The sequence below is a fragment of the Triticum urartu genome, chromosome 6A (assembly GCF_056163025.1).
Source record: "Triticum urartu cultivar PI428250 chromosome 6A, HENAU_Tu73, whole genome shotgun sequence".
In the NCBI taxonomy this organism is placed as follows: domain Eukaryota; kingdom Viridiplantae; phylum Streptophyta; class Magnoliopsida; order Poales; family Poaceae; genus Triticum; species Triticum urartu.
The window spans coordinates 600,803,684-600,820,742 of NC_141878.1; the positions used below are offsets into that span (position 1 = coordinate 600,803,684).

The 17,059-nt window shown below is 44.9% G+C and overlaps 1 non-coding gene across 1 annotated transcript; it reads right to left on the reverse strand.

Moving 5' to 3' along the window:
- Positions 1 to 10,468: 10,468 nt before the first annotated feature.
- Positions 10,469 to 10,572, reverse strand: LOC125517693 (U6 spliceosomal RNA). Its single transcript, XR_007287740.2, has one exon. It is a non-coding gene; the product is annotated as a U6 spliceosomal RNA (small nuclear RNA).
- Between the last annotated feature and the right edge of the window lie 6,487 nt (positions 10,573 to 17,059).

Consider the following 17,059-nt stretch of genomic DNA (forward strand, 5'->3'; position numbering starts at 1 on the left):
AACACCTCAGCGTAACGGTGTGTCCGAACGTCGTAATCGCACTCTATTAGATATGGTGCGATCTATGATGTCTCTTGCCGATTTACCGCTATCCTTTTGGGGGTATGCTTTAGAGACTGCCGCATTCACTTTAAATAGGGCTCCGTCGAAATCCGTTGAGACGACACCGTATGAATTATGGTTTGGGAAGAAACCTAAGCTGTCGTTTCTAAAAGTTTGGGGATGCGATGCTTATGTCAAGAAACTTCAACCTGAAAAGCTCGAACCCAAGTCGGAAAATGCGTCTTCATAGGATACCCTAAAGAAACTTATGGGTATACCTTCTACCTCAGATCCGAAGGCAAGATCTTTGTTGCCAGGAATGGATCCTTTCTAGAGAAAGAGTTTCTCTCGAAAGAAGTAAGTGGGAGGAAAGTAGAACTTGATGAAGTATTGCCTCTTGAACCGGTAAATGGCGCAACTCAAGAAAATGTTCCTGAGGTGCCTGCACCGACTAGAGAGGAAGTTATTCATGATGATCAAGATACTTCTGATCAAGCTCCTACTGAAATTCGAAGGTCCACAAGGACACGTTCCGCACCAGAGTGGTACGGCAACCCTGTCTTGGAAATCATGTTGTTAGACAACGGTGAACCTTCGAACTATGAAGAGGCGATGCCGGGACCGGATTCCAACAAATGGCTAGAAGCCATGAAATCCGAGATAGGATCCATGTATGAAAACGAAGTATGGACTTTGACTGACTTGCCCGTTGAACGGCGAGCCATAGAAAATAAATGGATCTTTAAGAAGAAGACAGACGCGGATGGTAATGTGACCATCTATAAAGCTCGGCTTGTCGCTAAGGGTTATCGACAAGTTCAAGGGGTTGACTACGATGAGACTTTCTCACCGGTAGCGAAGCTAAAGTCCGTCCGAATCATGTTAGCAATTGCCGCATTCTATGATTATGAAATATGGCAAATGGACGTCAAAACAGCATTCCTTAATGGTTTCCTTAAGGAAGAATTGTATATGATGCAGCCGGAAGGTTTTGTCGATCCTAAGAATGCTAACAAGGTGTGCAAGCTCCAACGCTCAATTTATGGGCTGGTGCAAGCATCTCGGAGTTGGAACATTCGCTTTGATGAGATGATCAAAGCGTTTGGGTTTACGCAGACTTATGGAGAAGCCTGCGTTTACAAGAAAGTGAGTGGGAGCTCTGTAGCATTTCTTATACTATATGTAGATGACATACTTTTGATGGGAAATGATATAGAACTCTTGGACAGCATCAAGGCCTACTTGAATAAGAGTTTTTCAATGAAGGACCTTGGAGAAGCTGCTTATATATTAGGCATCAAGATTTATAGAGATAGATCGAGACGCCTCATAGGTCTTTCACAAAGCACATACCTTGATAAGATATTGAAGAAGTTCAATATGGATCATTCTAAGAAGGGGTTCTTACCTGTGTTACAAGGTGTGAAATTGAGCTCAGCTCAATGTCCGACCACGGCAGAAGATATAGAAGAGATGAGTGTCATCCCCTATGCCTCAGCCATAGGTTCTATTATGTATGCCATGCTGTGTACCAGACCTGATGTAAACCTTGCCGTAAGTTTGGTAGGAAGGTACCAAAGTAATCCCGGCAAGGAACACTGGACAGCGGTCAAGAATATCCTGAAGTACCTGAAAAGGACTAAGGAAATGTTTCTCGTTTATGGAGGTGACGAAGAGCTCGTCGTAAAGGGTTACGTCGACGCTAGCTTCGACACAGATCTGGATGACTCTAAGTCACAAACCGGATACGTGTATATGTTGAATGGTGGAGCAGTGAGCTGGTGCAGCTGCAAACAGAGCGTCGTGGCGGGATCTACATGTGAAGCGGAGTACATGGCAGCCTCGGAGGCAGCACATGAAGCTATATGGGTGAAGGAGTTCATCACCGACCTAGGAGTCATACCCAATGCGTCGGGGCCAATCAAACTCTTTTGTGACAACACTGGAGCTATTGCACTTGCCAAGGAGCCCAGGTTTCACAAGAAGACAAGGCACATCAAGCGTCGCTTCAACTCCATTCGTGAAAATGTTCAAGATGGAGACATAGAGATTTGTAAAGTACATACGGACCTGAATATAGCAGATCCGTTGACTAAACCTCTCCCTAGGGCAAAACATGATCAACACCAGAATTCCATGGATGTTCGATTCATCACAATGTAACTAGATTATTGACTCTAGTGCAAGTGGGAGACTGTTGGAAATATGCCTTAGAGGCAATAATAAAAGCATTATTATTATATTCCTTTGTTCATGATAATTGTCTTTATTTATGCTATAACTGTATTATCCGGAAATCGTAAATACACGTGTGAATACATAGACCATAATATGTCCCTAGTAAGCCTCTAGTTGACTAGCTCGTTGATCAACAGATAGTCATGGTTTCCTGGCTATGGACATTGGATGTCATTGATAACGGGATCACATCATTAGGAGAATGATGTGATGGACAAGACCTAATCCTAAGCATAGCACAAGATCGTGTAGTTTGTTTGCTAGAGCTTTTCCAATGTCAAGTATCTTTTCCTTTGACCATGAGATCGTGTAACTCCCGGATACCGTAAGAGTGCTTTGGGTGTATCAAACGTCACAACGTAACTGGGTGACTATAAAGGTGCACTACGGGTATCTCCGAAAGTGTCTGTTGGGTTGACACGGATCGAGACTGGGATTTGTCACTCCGGATAACGGAGAGGTATCACTGGGCCCACTCGGTAATGCATCATCATTATGAGCTCAAGGTGACCAAGTGGTTGATCACGGGATCATGCATTACGGTACGAGTAAAGTGACTTGCCGGTAACGAGATTGAACAAGGTATTGGGATACCGACGATCGAGTCTCGAGCAAGTAACATACCGATTGACAAAGGGAATTGTATACGGGGTTGATTAATCCTCGACATTGTGGTTCATCCGATGAGATCATCGTGGAGCATGTGGGAGCCATCATGGGTATCCAGATCCCGCTGTTGGTTATTGACCGGAGAGTCGTCTCGGTCATGTCTACTTGTCTCCCGAACCCGTAGGGTCTACACACTTAAGGTTCGGTGACGCTAGGGTTATGAAGATATGTGTATGCAGTAACCCGAATGTTGTTCGGAGTCCCGGATGAGATCCCGGACGTCACGAGGAGTTCCGGAATAGTCCGGAGGTAAAGAATTATATATAGGAAGTGCTGTTTCGGCCATCGGGACAAGTTTCGGGGTTATCGGTATTGTACCGGGACCACCGGAGGGGTCCCGGGGGCCCACCGGGTGGGGCCACCTATCCCGGAGGGCCCCATGGGCTGAAATAGGAGGGAACCCAGCCCATAGTGGGCTGGGGCGCCACCCCTATAGGCCCATGCGCCTAGGGTTTCCACCAAGGAAGAGTCCAAGTGGTGGAAGGCACCCCTAGGTGCCTTGGGGGGGAGGGAAACCTCCCCTTGGCAGCCGCACCTAGGAGATTGGATCTCCTAGGCTGCGCACCCCCCCCTTGGCCCTCCCATATATAGTTGAGGAGAGGGAGGACTTCATACCTCAGCCTTTGGTGCTTCCTCTCTCCCCGTTACGTCTCTCTCTTGCAGTATAGGCGAAGCCCTGCTACTGTGACGCCCTGCATCCACCACCACACCGTCGTGTTGCTGGATCTTCATCAACCTCTCCTTCCCCCTTGCTGGATCAAGAAAGGAGGAGACGTCATCCGTTCCGTACGTGTGTTGAACGCGGAGGCACCGTCCGTTCGGTGCTTGATCATCGGTGATTTGAATCACGTCGTGTTCGACTACATCATCCCCGTTCTTTGAACGCTTCCGCTCGCGATCTACAAGGTACGTAGATGCATCCAATCACTCGTTGCTAGATGAACTCCTAGATGGATCTTGGTGAAACCGTAGGAAATTTTTTGTTTTCTGCAACGTTCTCCAACACCCCACACGGCTCATTTCCTGGAAGGAGAAGGGCCTGTCCTGGGGCTCATCGGTAGAGCTTGACGGACTCCAGAAGTATTTCCGGAACATGATAAGCAAGAAACTTAAGTTGTCAACATAGTCCAGGTCATGCTCTTCCGCCGGATCCTCCCGTGTCAACAACGGGCTTTCAACTTACGGGAGTTCGACCCGGCCCAGCACCAGACTCTATGCGAGCTCTTCGACACGACGCATAAGGACGTCTGGAAGGTGCTGTTCAAGGGCGCCGAGGTCCCCCCTTCTCTTACCAAGGATCGCGGGCTAAGCGCGAAGCGCCCTGCGAATCCGTAAGGTTTGTACATCTGGTAGGGTATTTATTTCCCATAGCTTAACCATGTGCGGGGTCTGAGCTCCCATGCCTTTGACAGGACTGGGTGGAGACATCGGAGCAGATTAACTGTCCGGTCCCTCCGCCCGAAGACCCTGCAGATGCTCTCCTGACGGAGATGCGGACTCCGGCTCCTTATGAGGTGCCGGAGAAGACCAAGAAGAAGGCCACGGGAACCCAAAAGAGTTCCCGGCGCCAGGTGGTATCAGACTAATCGTCCGATAACTCCGAGACACACTCCTCCTGTGAAAACGAGGAAGAGGAAGATGAAGAATCTCCCCCTCCAGCCGGGGGAGACAAGAAAAGGAAGTCCGCCCCAACCGGGGAGGCCAAAGGGTCCAAGAAGGGAAGGACTCTCCTTCCGGACAGTTCCACCACCGCCGCCGACGACGAAGACGAGTGGTTACTCAGGGCCAAGCCCCTGGCGAAGTATTAAGTATTCGAATACCAGAGTAACTCATAGCATACTTTTGTTGCACTGCTTCTCCTAACGTCGAATATGATCATGCAGTCCGCCCCGAGCCCGTATCAACGTATACTCGTCGGACGGTTCCTTGGACTCGTCGAATCTGGATAGCGATCCACTTCCATCCGCCTCCTCTCCTCGCCCTACGGACAATGTCGAGGTATTGTCTCAAGGGGCACCGAACTGGGGGGAGATAGTCCCGGAGGTGCCTCAAGGCGACCTTCCGGACTCCAGGAGCAAAGAGAGCAAGGCTCCCTAGGGCTCCAAGTTCGGCCCTCAGCCGAAATCTAGCAGTAGCGCAGCCTAATAAAGTGTGCTAGAGCTATTAGCAGTAGCGTGCTTTTATACTGCTCGCTGCTGCTTCGCTTGTATAGCAGTAGCGCGGGCAAACACGCGCTGCTGCTACAGGTTAGATGCAGCGTCGTATCAGTAGCGCGGGTCCCGCGCTACTGCTATACCTAAAACCCGTGCTGCTCCTAGACTTTTCCCTAGCAGTGAAATGAGTTGGATCATGGTCATCGGAGATCTCTGAAGAGGTCTTCCTTGCCAAGCCACGTCTCGGGACGAGCAACAGCGAGTGTCTTGTCCTTGTTTCCCGCACCAGAGCTCAACGTGACATCCTATTTTCGATGCAAGCCTTGGGGGATGTGCCATTGTTTCGTGTTCCACACTCGTATTTATAAACTGAGGAGGAGGAAAATGTGGGCTGTGTACCTTATCCCTCTAATTAGACCACGCTTCCTCCATTGCTACAGGCCGGGAAACTGAGATCTGGTGCTATAGGTGGCTATGATGGCGAGCGGGAGTGACACAACATCGGGGACCGGGGAGATGCCATGGCGGAGAGCTCTATGAGCTTCAGTTCTTCTTCGTTCGTCGACACGGTCGCCTTGCCAAGAGGTATGGGGAGTTGGTCGATTTCTAGGATTGCCTTTTCCCATCTGTAAGATATGGTTGCCCAAGCATTTCTGCCTGGCCGCCTTGTCCTCCTATGTCTCAACGCAAAGCGGACTGCAAATATTTCAAAATCGGCAAGCTGGCACAAGGTCATCCATACCTCCTTTCTTTGTTGCGGTATCTCTCTCCCCCTTCACCATTTCGTCCATGGGATCCTTCATTACTACGATTGTCAGCTTCACCACATCACGCCAAATAGGGTTTTGCATCTCGCCCGCTTTGTCACTTCACGCGATTGTTTCTTGCGAATGGCTCTGCACTTTGGTCTCTGGCCGCGGAGGGAGAATGGCCTGATGCCGGACTATGGTGAAGCAATCATCTGGCCTCATCCAAAATCAGGATATTTCCAGCTTCCAATGCCACAGATGATTAGGTCATGGCAACAGGGCTGGTCTTACACCTCAGACCTCCCAAAGAACCTAAAGAAACCGAGCTTGCCAATCTCTTTTGATCAAACCTTTGGTGCCCATTTCTCTTTTGATAAAAAAAAAGTATGGGTAGGTTGGCGTGTGTTAACCGAATCATTTGGGCCCCGCAGCCTCACTACCATTTTTACTAGGGTGATATCCATAAGTAGGCCCATTTCTGATGTATGTCCTGTCCGTGACACTTGGATCCTTGATTTCTTGTTTATTCAGTCTAGGCCTGTTATGTGGCTTTTGGATGTTTTTGTTACCGCAACATTTCTTCCTGGAATCAAATGTTTAGGTCTCAAGTCAAATGATGCACAATTGTATTGAACATATTCACGAGAAAAATGGTAGGCCAGGATGAAGGGCAAGTAGCTGTGGAAAGGTAGCCCTCCCTTATTGTAGGCTATTGTAATGGAATATTCTCCCAATCCAAATGGCAATCATTAGTAGAATAATATATAGACCCTAGATCAAGTGTGGCTAGACTGCCTTAAAAAGGGGGGTCATAACAATATTTGTATGCTAACGGCGCATCGCTCGCCTGCCCGCTTCACTACCGTATGATTTGGTGAGTGTATGTGAGCATCTGCTTTGTATTGTGTTCAAAAAAAAAAAGCTCATGTCTGATCATCTACACATGTATTGCACTCCGTGGATGCAAGCAGCCGGAATCTTGAACTCCCAATAATGATAGATAATCCTTCATATTGCAATTTGCCACCGTTTCAAGAAAAAGTATAATTTGGAAACATGTCTAAAATTACAAGGTGATAAAATCTAGCTAATAATAACTTGACGACCTGCATTCATTTTCGCCACCCTATTTTGGAAATCGGTTCCAAAAAGGGAGATAAACTAGCATAAAAATAACGATAGAAGGCTATTTTTGGAGAATATTTACCCACTCCTAATTGCAATCATTTTTTGCCAACGTATTTTGAAAACCTTTCCAATCTATTGAAAGGTTTATGAAAATCCAGCCTGAGCAATCTCTATATATATAGGATCGTGCATCTGTGGATGGGCAAATCATCTTGCAGTTTTGCTTAGAACACATATTTCCCTGTCAATCTCAATCCTATTAATAACCACAAAGAAGCATCACAGTTGCATTACATTATCTAGATGGACAAGTACATGACCGCGCCAGTCCTGTTTTCTCTACTTCTTGTATGCCTTGCTACTACGACACAATGTAAGCGTTCGATTCAGAACTCTACTTCAGGTAATCTGTCGTTACAAGTATGTGCATGCACTGGTCAATTATACTCACGTAATGATTTAATTTTTCTGTTTATGCTGGAAGTTGGTATTTTTTTAGTGAATGCAACTGCGTTTTTTCCGTTCTTGTGCCATCTGGTGCTTCTTTGTTAATCAACACGAAATCATACTAATGTCAATCATTTGTCTATATATTTTTTTATAGGTCAAATCACCGACGGCATGGATAATGATAAGATCAATTTACCAGGCGGGCTGTGCGTCTATAATAAAAAAGTTCAGCTCTACTGTTGCCTTGTGTCGAATTTATGCTATTACCCACAAGAATTATGCGTTGAAAGTTGCAAAGGATGACTCCTATCAAATTGACCTTTTGTTCGAAGAAGTAATAAAGAGTAGTAGCTTTGTTGTCGTTTGCAAGTAAACTCTGGGCAGGACTAGGTCCTTCGGGTGAGAAAAAGATGGAACCTCTCTTTGCCCTTGAATGAGCGAAGTTTTTTGTTGTTGCTAAAAGCAACTCCAATAACTCTACTATATCCGTAAAAAAAGACTACCATTAATGGATGTTGAACCAAAATTAGCCCTCCAACAACTCTCGTAAACCTGATTTTGTTTTACGAGATCGTGTTTACTTCACTGCAACCTCCCTCGCATCTACGGGAATATGACTCTTCCTGTATAATTTCATGGACAGGAAACCGCCTGAACTTTCACGGGAGAGACCCTTGCTTCACCACGCAGCACCGCGTCTCCATCACACTAGCGCCGCTCGCGGCTCGCCTCACCTCTCCCCTCCCTCACCGCATCACCCCGCGCCGCCCCTTGCCGGCCCACCACCGCACTACCTCACCGTGTCAGGCTGCCGCCAAGCCGCGCTGTACCTCACCAACCACCATCGCACGTGTCCCTGACTTGCGGGCCCTAAACCTTTAGCTAGGCTTGTTTAATGGAAAATAAAAAAAAAACATTTTTTTGCGAAAATGGTCCAGATCTATTATCAAAGTTCACCGGAAGTGCAAAACAGCTCAGACATAATTAAAATTATAGCGAGTTCCGAGAATGAGCCACTGACGTGCCGCGATCGGCGCCCCCTTATTGGCGCCGGCTTGACCTTCTCGTTGACACCGGAAAGTCTTCGTGCGCGTGCCCCTAAGGACCAACGCCCTGGAGTCGTAGTCGTCGTCGTTGAACCCTCGAAAAGATCTGAAGCACCAAACATCAGAATCTCGCCACGCAACTAGACACCCTAATTAACCTCACAGCCCAAGGAGATGACAGGAATCTATAACAGTGTTTCGTCGACTACATCCAAATGGACGAAGTCGAGGAGGATCAGATTCCGAAAATAAACTCAAAGAAGAATCACCGCAATCCGCCCGAGCGCCACACCTGCGTGGAGAATACCCTAACCTAAACTACTAACCAGAGCGGAGGCACCGGAATTACCCTCCCCGCCACCGGCCGCCGAATGTGACTCTTTTTCATCTTTGACGAGCGTCTTCCGAGCTTAATTAGGATGTTTCTATCTTGAACGTCAATACAATCATGTGATCTCATTGTGACGTCTGGCCTTCACCCGCCTTACACCTGTCTGATTGTTCGTACACATGCGGACATCGCGGACACCGAAAAGATATGTGTTGTAGACGGTGCTATGTTTAGGGAAGAATAACTACGTGATATTTCAGAATAAGAGACCACCATAATAGAAATGACTAATGCGCAAATCAAAAGGGTACAAAAATAAGGAATAAGCATAATAGCATGATATGGTATAGCCTCTTTCGTCAGAGAAGTTCTCTTTGTTTTAGCAAAATTTCAGCCAAAAGCATTGTCGTGGCAGCCAAAAACTGTGTTGTGACAGTAGTTTCAGCAAAAACAGATTCCTGCCAAAACTCCTTGTCGTGGCATCTTGAAAATGATGTTGTGGCACAAGTTTCGATAGTTGTTGCCGTGGCAGCACAAAACGTTGTCGTGGCAGAACTTTTCTGCATGACTTGTTTCTTCAGTTTTTTCTTCTTCGACTTCACTTACGGCCTGATAAAGTTGTCACCACCACATGTAATCTATATTTTATCACCACTATCTCTATAGCTACTGTATAAAAATTGCATTATATAACGTTGACACACATGTCAAAGTGACAATCATATGGCTATTACTCGCATGTCATGTTAAATATTACATCATATAGACATCTCATACATGTTCTCATCAATATGGCAAAGGCTATACTACATAACATGCAACCTGCAAAACCAAGTTAGACGCCTCTAATTGGTTTATTCAAAAATTTATTTTAGGTGGCTTCTAGGCTTTGGGAACAAACTCTAGTTACCTATATTCATCATCAAGTATGATCATTCAAGTTGCCAGATTAACTTTGCAAGGTGTATGAAGAAGAGACTTAACTAAAAATCTCTCACCCCCATACTAAACTTTGTCATACGCGTGACCTAGTGTAGATCAAATATATATGCCCTCAAAAATTCAACTTTCTTAACTAAGGTGGAACTGATACGTTCCAAGAATATTCATAGATTTAAAAAATATTCACAAATTTTAAATCAGTTCATTAATACGAATAAATTATTTGCAAACTCAAAAAAATGTTCATGACTTTAATTATTCATGATATGTTAAAATGGTCATCATTTTTTTAATCTTGCATTTTAAAATGTTCATGAGTATGAAAAACTCTTCATGGATTAAAATTATACGAATTTGCAAAAAAAATCCAAGAATTTAAATAATGTTCCAAATTTTCAAAAATATTAATAGAATTTTAGAAATTTACTAATTAATTTTGAAAAATATTAATAGAACATGAAGATAAACCATGGAAAATAAACCGGTAGAAAAAAAACAAATTGAAGCTTCCAAAACTGAAAGAATCAGGCTACATGGGCAACTCAGTAGCATCGGCGAAGGTCTGCGTTGGCTGGACCGCCTCCCCGGTATGCTGGAAATGTGAATTGCCATGATAATCCTTGAGAGAAAAATAAAAATTACCTCTAAAATTGAAGAGTTCCGTGGCAAATTGCGTGTTACCCTCTAAAATGCATCTACTGGCACCCGCAAAAAAATTGTATCTATTGGGGCTTCTTCTTTTTCGTGTGTGTCATCCTTGCGCGGGAGCCATGCTAATCTTCTCTATATTGTTCCAATTTTATTGGATCCGCCAGGTCACACTGCCTACCTGCCAGGGCCACCTCCGATTGCAATGAATCGGCTTTGCGCAACGGACAATCAGTGATGACAACGGGTCTCATACTGTGATCCCCGGGAACGCTCTTTCCTCATGCCGTGATCCCGGGTGCGTCTGCGAGCGGTGACTGGACAACACACACAAAATTATTTTCACGACCAAATACTTATTTTTAAATCATCAAATCCATATGATTACATACAACATAGACCTAGTCTAAATTTGTACCGGTGACCATCCTTTTGGTTGTCCGGCTCTGTCCATGCCCGACGGCCGGCTGAGCCCCACGAAATAGAGGGTCGATTGCCGACGAGGTAGAGTAGGACATGGAACATGAGCCACCGCCGTCTCCCATGTCATACTCTTCCTTATTTGAGCTTGTGCCTGCACATCGCCGGTGGATCCGTCGTGGTCTGAGCGAACACGTCCATCACTACGCGGTTGTGATGCTAGGGGTTGTCGGGCACCATATCCGGCCCCGGAGAGAGCGACTGTGCCTCGTCGGCGTCTGCCGCGAAGACTGTCGCGAACTCTCACACCCGCTGCCTCGCATGGCGGGCACGTCGCACCATATTTGTGTCGACGTTAAGCAGTTGTGCACCTCCGCCTCGGCGCCAACGCAGAGGTTGCGCATCCACCACGGCGTTCAGACACCAAACAAACCGCACCACCTCCCTTGAGGCAGCGGCGACAACCCTAGGGCCAAATTTATACACCATTTTGGCGGATACAATGAATTCCCGCCAGATGGAGTTCGATCGCTGCCTGGTGGACTACTCCAGGGAGCGGGGGAGCACAAAGCAGGTGGCCATCTCCTCCTTGGGGCCACGTTGGAGGAACTTCCAGCCAATGGATCGGGAGGTGTAGGACACAGATCCGTTGCCTGCAATGGTGGAGAAGGTCGGGGATAGCCGAATGGGGGCTTGTGGGCGGAGGAGAGTGTAGTGGAGTAAAATGCGGCTGGGGTTTCGTCTAGAGTGCAGATAATGTTCAATATGTGTGGGGTCGGGTGAGCCATAGTGGGTCGGTCCTACGTGACGAGCGTGTCCGGGTGCGCCCGGGCGCCCCATATCCACCTCAGATATGAACTGGATATGAAGAGTGTCGGTTAATCCGGATGTTTGACCAGATTTGACAGGTCTGTTTGGGTGACAATTTTAGGTTTAGGCGGTGACTGGACAGCCCGGCCGGGCGTTTGGGATGGATATGGGGCGTCAGGTAGTAGATGCTCTAATAGCCATGGAATGGTGATGTTTATGCCTCCCATCACCAGTCCATACATAGACGGTTGGATTAGACACATGACAGATTGGGGTACTGAGTCACTTACTGGGAGCAGTGATGAATGGCAAAATCGATCCGATATAGCCTCTCTGACTTGAAAGCGAAACGAGGAAGTCGCCCGTTGTAGTAACAGTTGGGAACGGGTGTCAATTTGCCTGACCATTTTGGTCCAACCCTTGTGCCTTCATTTCACACGCATTGTAAAGAGTAGAGACACACACGAGGCTACTACGACTAGTTAGTAGAACTGGCAAACTGTGCTAACTCGAGCGTTGATCTTGCAAGTCACGGCATGCAGCAGTATTGTTGATGTGATCCAAACTGCACAAGCGGCCGCGGGTCGCTGTTGATGGTACAGCTGCTGCTGCTGATTATCCATCATGCGCTGCAATAAAAGTGAAATGGTTCATGCTCTACTCTCACAAAACTGCGATAATAAACAGTCTATGGTCTACCAGGAGCTCCTAATCGGCGTTATAAGCGACATTTGCGGATAATGGCGCTCGCGCTAGAATAGTTGCAGTCAACAATTCATTTTGAAAACGGATGAAAAAAATAAAAATTCGCAAAAAAACTAAAAACAATCTGAATTCAAAAATGTTCATGGCTTTTAAAAAATGTTCACAAATTTCAAAAAAGTTCACAAATTTGAGAAAAAAACGAAAGGCATGAGAAAACTTCATTGAATTTGAAAAAAATGAAAAAAAAACATCATCAAATTTGAAAAAAGTTCATCAAATTAGTAAAAAAGATCATCGATCTTAAAAAGAATTCATCAATTTCACAAAAAGTTCATCAAATTTGAAAAAAAGTTCATCAGATTTGAAATTGCTCATGCATTTTAAGGAAATAAAAAACAATCATAAAGAAAAAAGTAAAGAAAAGGGGAAAAGATTACAGAAAAGAAACAGAAAAGAGAGAAAAAAACACATAAAACCGGTTTAGGAAAAACTCGCAACGAAAAAGAACGGATGGATGCTTTGTAAACCGAAGCTTCGGCGAACTAGGGAAAGTATAAATAGAACAAAGAAAGTTTCTATGCACAAGTGATTCGACGTTCCAGTAGTTAGGTCGTTCCTCTCTCTGGATGTAAAGATAGTGAGTTCAAAATCTTTGTCATGAATGCAAATGACAAGCGCATATAGGTGATGTTTTTCTAAACATTTTGATATCTTATGTGCATTTTCCTGTGTTAGTATGAAGTTGCTATGAAGTTTACAAAGTAACGGTCAAAAGGTCAAAGGGTAAAAGCATAAGAGGAGCGAAGTTGCTTGGGCAGAACTGAGGGGTTTTCGAAATTTGGGGTAAAAATGGCATAATTAGTTTTATGCCCCTAATTGTGTCCCACTCGGCTGTTTACCCCTAATTTCCAAAAGCCATCGGTTCTGTCCAAGTTACTTCGCTCCTCCTATGATTTTGCCTTTTAACCGTTTGACCGTCACTTTGAAAACTTCATCGCAAATTCGTACTAAATCAAAAAAATGCAAATAAGATACTGAAATATTCGGAAAAACATCACTTATACGTCAATGTCATTTGAATTCATGACAAAAGTGTTGGAAAGTGCCCATTCGAGTTTTAGCTCTTATGTTACCACCATGAACAATAAAATATTAAAAAGTTCAAAAAAACATTGGTGGCAAAGAATGACAAATGTTTAAAGTGCTTGCCAAGTTTCATCAGGGAATGACATTTGTGGAAGTCGTGGCAAAAAAACATCTATTTTGGAATGCTGATTGTTTTCTTTTTTTTTGCGATGAGTTCCACGAATGTCATTCCCTGATGAAACTTGGCAAGCACTTATAACATTTGTCGTTCTTTGCCACCAATGTTTTTTTTGAACTTTCCAAAAAAAATTAGAATTTATTGTCCATGGTGGTATCATAAGAGCTAAAGCTCGGATGGGCACTTTCCAACATTTTTATCATGAATGCAAATGACATTGACATATAGGTGACGTTTTTCTGAACATTTTAGTATCTTATTTGCAATTTTCAGATTTAGTATGAATTTGTTATGAAGTTTTCAAAGTGACGGTCAAACGATCAAGGGCAAAAGCATAAGAGGAGCGAAATGACTTGGACAGAACTGATGGCTTTTAGAAATTAGCGGTAAAACAGCCGAGTAGGACACAATTAGAGGCATAAAACTAATTATCCCTAAGAAAATGCTTCACCTGATATGTCAAGACATATTGATGTTCAACCACGTGAAGATGAAAGTGACAGTTGCAACTCACGAGCAATTACAAGTTGGTGCAAGGAGGGGCTTGTGAAATCAACATGGTAGAGTGTAATGACCGAGCTCACCGCCTAGGGATTGATCACATTTCTCATAAATAGATAGACAGGTGACCACCATTGACGATGATGACAAAGAGAAGAAGCGGCAACACAGATGACTTGCTAGAGGACCCGCAATAAAAAGATGATTTGCTAGAGGTGTGTGAGAGTTAGTTTCTCCTGTTGCGACGCACGGACATCTGCATGCATGTAGAAAAAGATGGCAACCTGCCTGGCCATTTTGGTCCAAGCCCTGGGTCGCTGCTGATTATATATCATTATCACGTATCTGGACTGAAATCAAGAAAGATATTAGGTGTCAGCCCTGGGTTTGTGGCCTTGTATATAAAAATGAAGGAAATACTAAAGTTAAGTGGATGCGAGCAACTAAAATGATCAAAGGGCGCAAATATTTTTACCTTGGCGACAACGCGCACGGCCAAACAAACGGACGGAGCAGTCCACAGCGCATGGGCGTGCGCGGGAATTAAAACAAATCATCGCCATAACTTTCAGAGGCTGAAAAATGACTTCCTGAAACAGGAGTAGTAGTACTCCTTCATACAAGAACAATGCCATCCATCAGAGACAACAAGAAGCGATTCTAGTGCTATTAGTAGCTTCTACTGTTGATCATAGCACCGAAACAAACAGACAAACTGAATCATTCCAGCTCGGAAAGGCGCCACTTCATGCATAAACCTCGGAAAGGAGCGATTCAGAATCTCGGAGAATGCGGTGCGCATCATTTCAAGCAGCTTTTGCCTTTTTTTACTCTTCTCTTCTTCTTCCTTCTTTTTTACCAGCAGGCAACCAACCAGGCCACTTTTTTCATATTACATGTGCGTCTGCATGACAATCATGACACATTCACACTTCTCTCGCGCTGCCTCTACTACGAGCTGATGTGATGTGATAAACTGAAGAGCAAACCAATTTTTAATTTTATTTTTGCAGAAACCGAAGAGAAAACCACGTTTTTATTTCATTTTCGTGGAAACCGAAGAGCAAACCGGCACTAGAAGGAAAGTTGCATCAAGTTAAAACATTTTAGTTTCAGAATTTTAATCGCCCTTATCTATTGCAACTGGATTAGCAGCAGCAGGGACCATTAGGGGAGTAAAAGGACAGATGAGCGAGGCAGAAAGCACACGCAGCACAACAAAGTTGACTATCTTCAGTGCTCTGCTATCCAGGATAGGGGATAGACAAACAATGAGAAAAGAGGACTTGGGACCTGAAAGCGGGGTACCCTCCTCCCACTCGGCACAAAAAAGGAGAACAAACTAACAAATACTAATCTAATCATCATGTTAATTAACACAAAACAGACCAAGCAAATGCAGGGGCAGACACGATTCCCTTCCCTCTCTCATTCAGCGTAAAAAGTTGGTTTGCCACCCACAAGTACGTTACAGCCCCCCCCCCCCCCCCCCCCCCCCCACACACACACACACAGGAAACGATTTTCTACCTCAAAGCCAGCAGCCGCTAAAAGGTCTAATTCCGTCCTGAAAAGAAGCTGCTGGGTCCATTCGCAGCTGAATTTCGCAAGCAATGGTATCATAACAAGTATGAGTGGGTACGTTTGTTGTGGGTTTGCTTGAACAACCAGTGGAAGGCCATAGTTGTAACCACGACAGTAGCTAAATGATAATCTCGCTGTCAATATTGACACATTGGTATCAATACTCGAGACCCCAGTTGCCCAGAATTAATCTAGATCATTTGTCCAACCAGCTTGCATCTTCCCGCCCCCCAAAAAAACCTAATATCTACTTGCTCTACGTTTGTCCGTGTTACAGTCTCAAATAATATAATTTTATTACTCTGCAGTTTCAAACTTTTACTGTACAAACTCTAATCTATTAATATTTTGTGTGAGAGTGATTTTGCAGTCCTCCATAAATTTGCACTGTGTGTTTTTCTACCACGTCACCCCTTTTGACATTGGAGGATCTTTCGGCCATATACAAATGATGGTTTCTCCTGGAGGCCATTTCTCTTTTGATCAGGACAAGTGGGCCTGTGTCTATTAAATTCCTTATGGCCCAGCAACGACACAATATCCATCCAGCGGGCGAGAGGTTGAAAGGTAGGCCCATGTCTGATGTCTCTCCTCTCCGCCAGGTTTGGAGGCTTCTTTCCTTACTGATTGTGTATTCAGCCTGGGCCATACCTCTTGCCCCATGACTATAAAAAGATTGCAGTCCCAAATGTGATGCACACATTTAGAACAGTTTCCAATTGCACAAGGGTTTCCTATCAAATGATGACTTGTAATTGATACAGATTTGAAACAGGTCAAAGTTTTGTCGGTACATTGAAATTTTCGACAATGCTCGGTATGATGATAATTAGAATAATAGTCCCGGATTAAGGGCAACCTGTCCTCCCTGATTTGCAGGCTGTTGTTGGAGAATCTTCCCCCAATCCCAATGGCAATCGCTAGTGGAATAATATATTGACCACAGATTAAGGGTGTCCAGTACCTAAAAAGAGGATTACGACACCAATTGTTTTTTTTTGAGCATCAGTACAGACACAAGCGCTCATATACACGCGCATACAGTCACTCCTATGAACACACACACGCACATCCTACCTCTATGAGCACCTCCGAAAGACTGAGCCGGCATATCATCTTAAGATTTACGAAGTCACCGTAGGCGCCTCGTCGTCGACGGGAACGTCTCCTCCCACTGAAAGCGCATCGCCGGAAATCCTGAAATAAATCCAGAAATAATGCGAGCACCAGGATTTGAACCCTGGTGGGTTGGGGATACCACTGTCCACCTAACCAACTCAACCACAGGCCATGGATTAGATTAAGCCTCACGTCAACCACCAACTGAATATAATCTCTTGTCTGATGATGTCTGCCTAGCTACATAAACAATTCCTGCA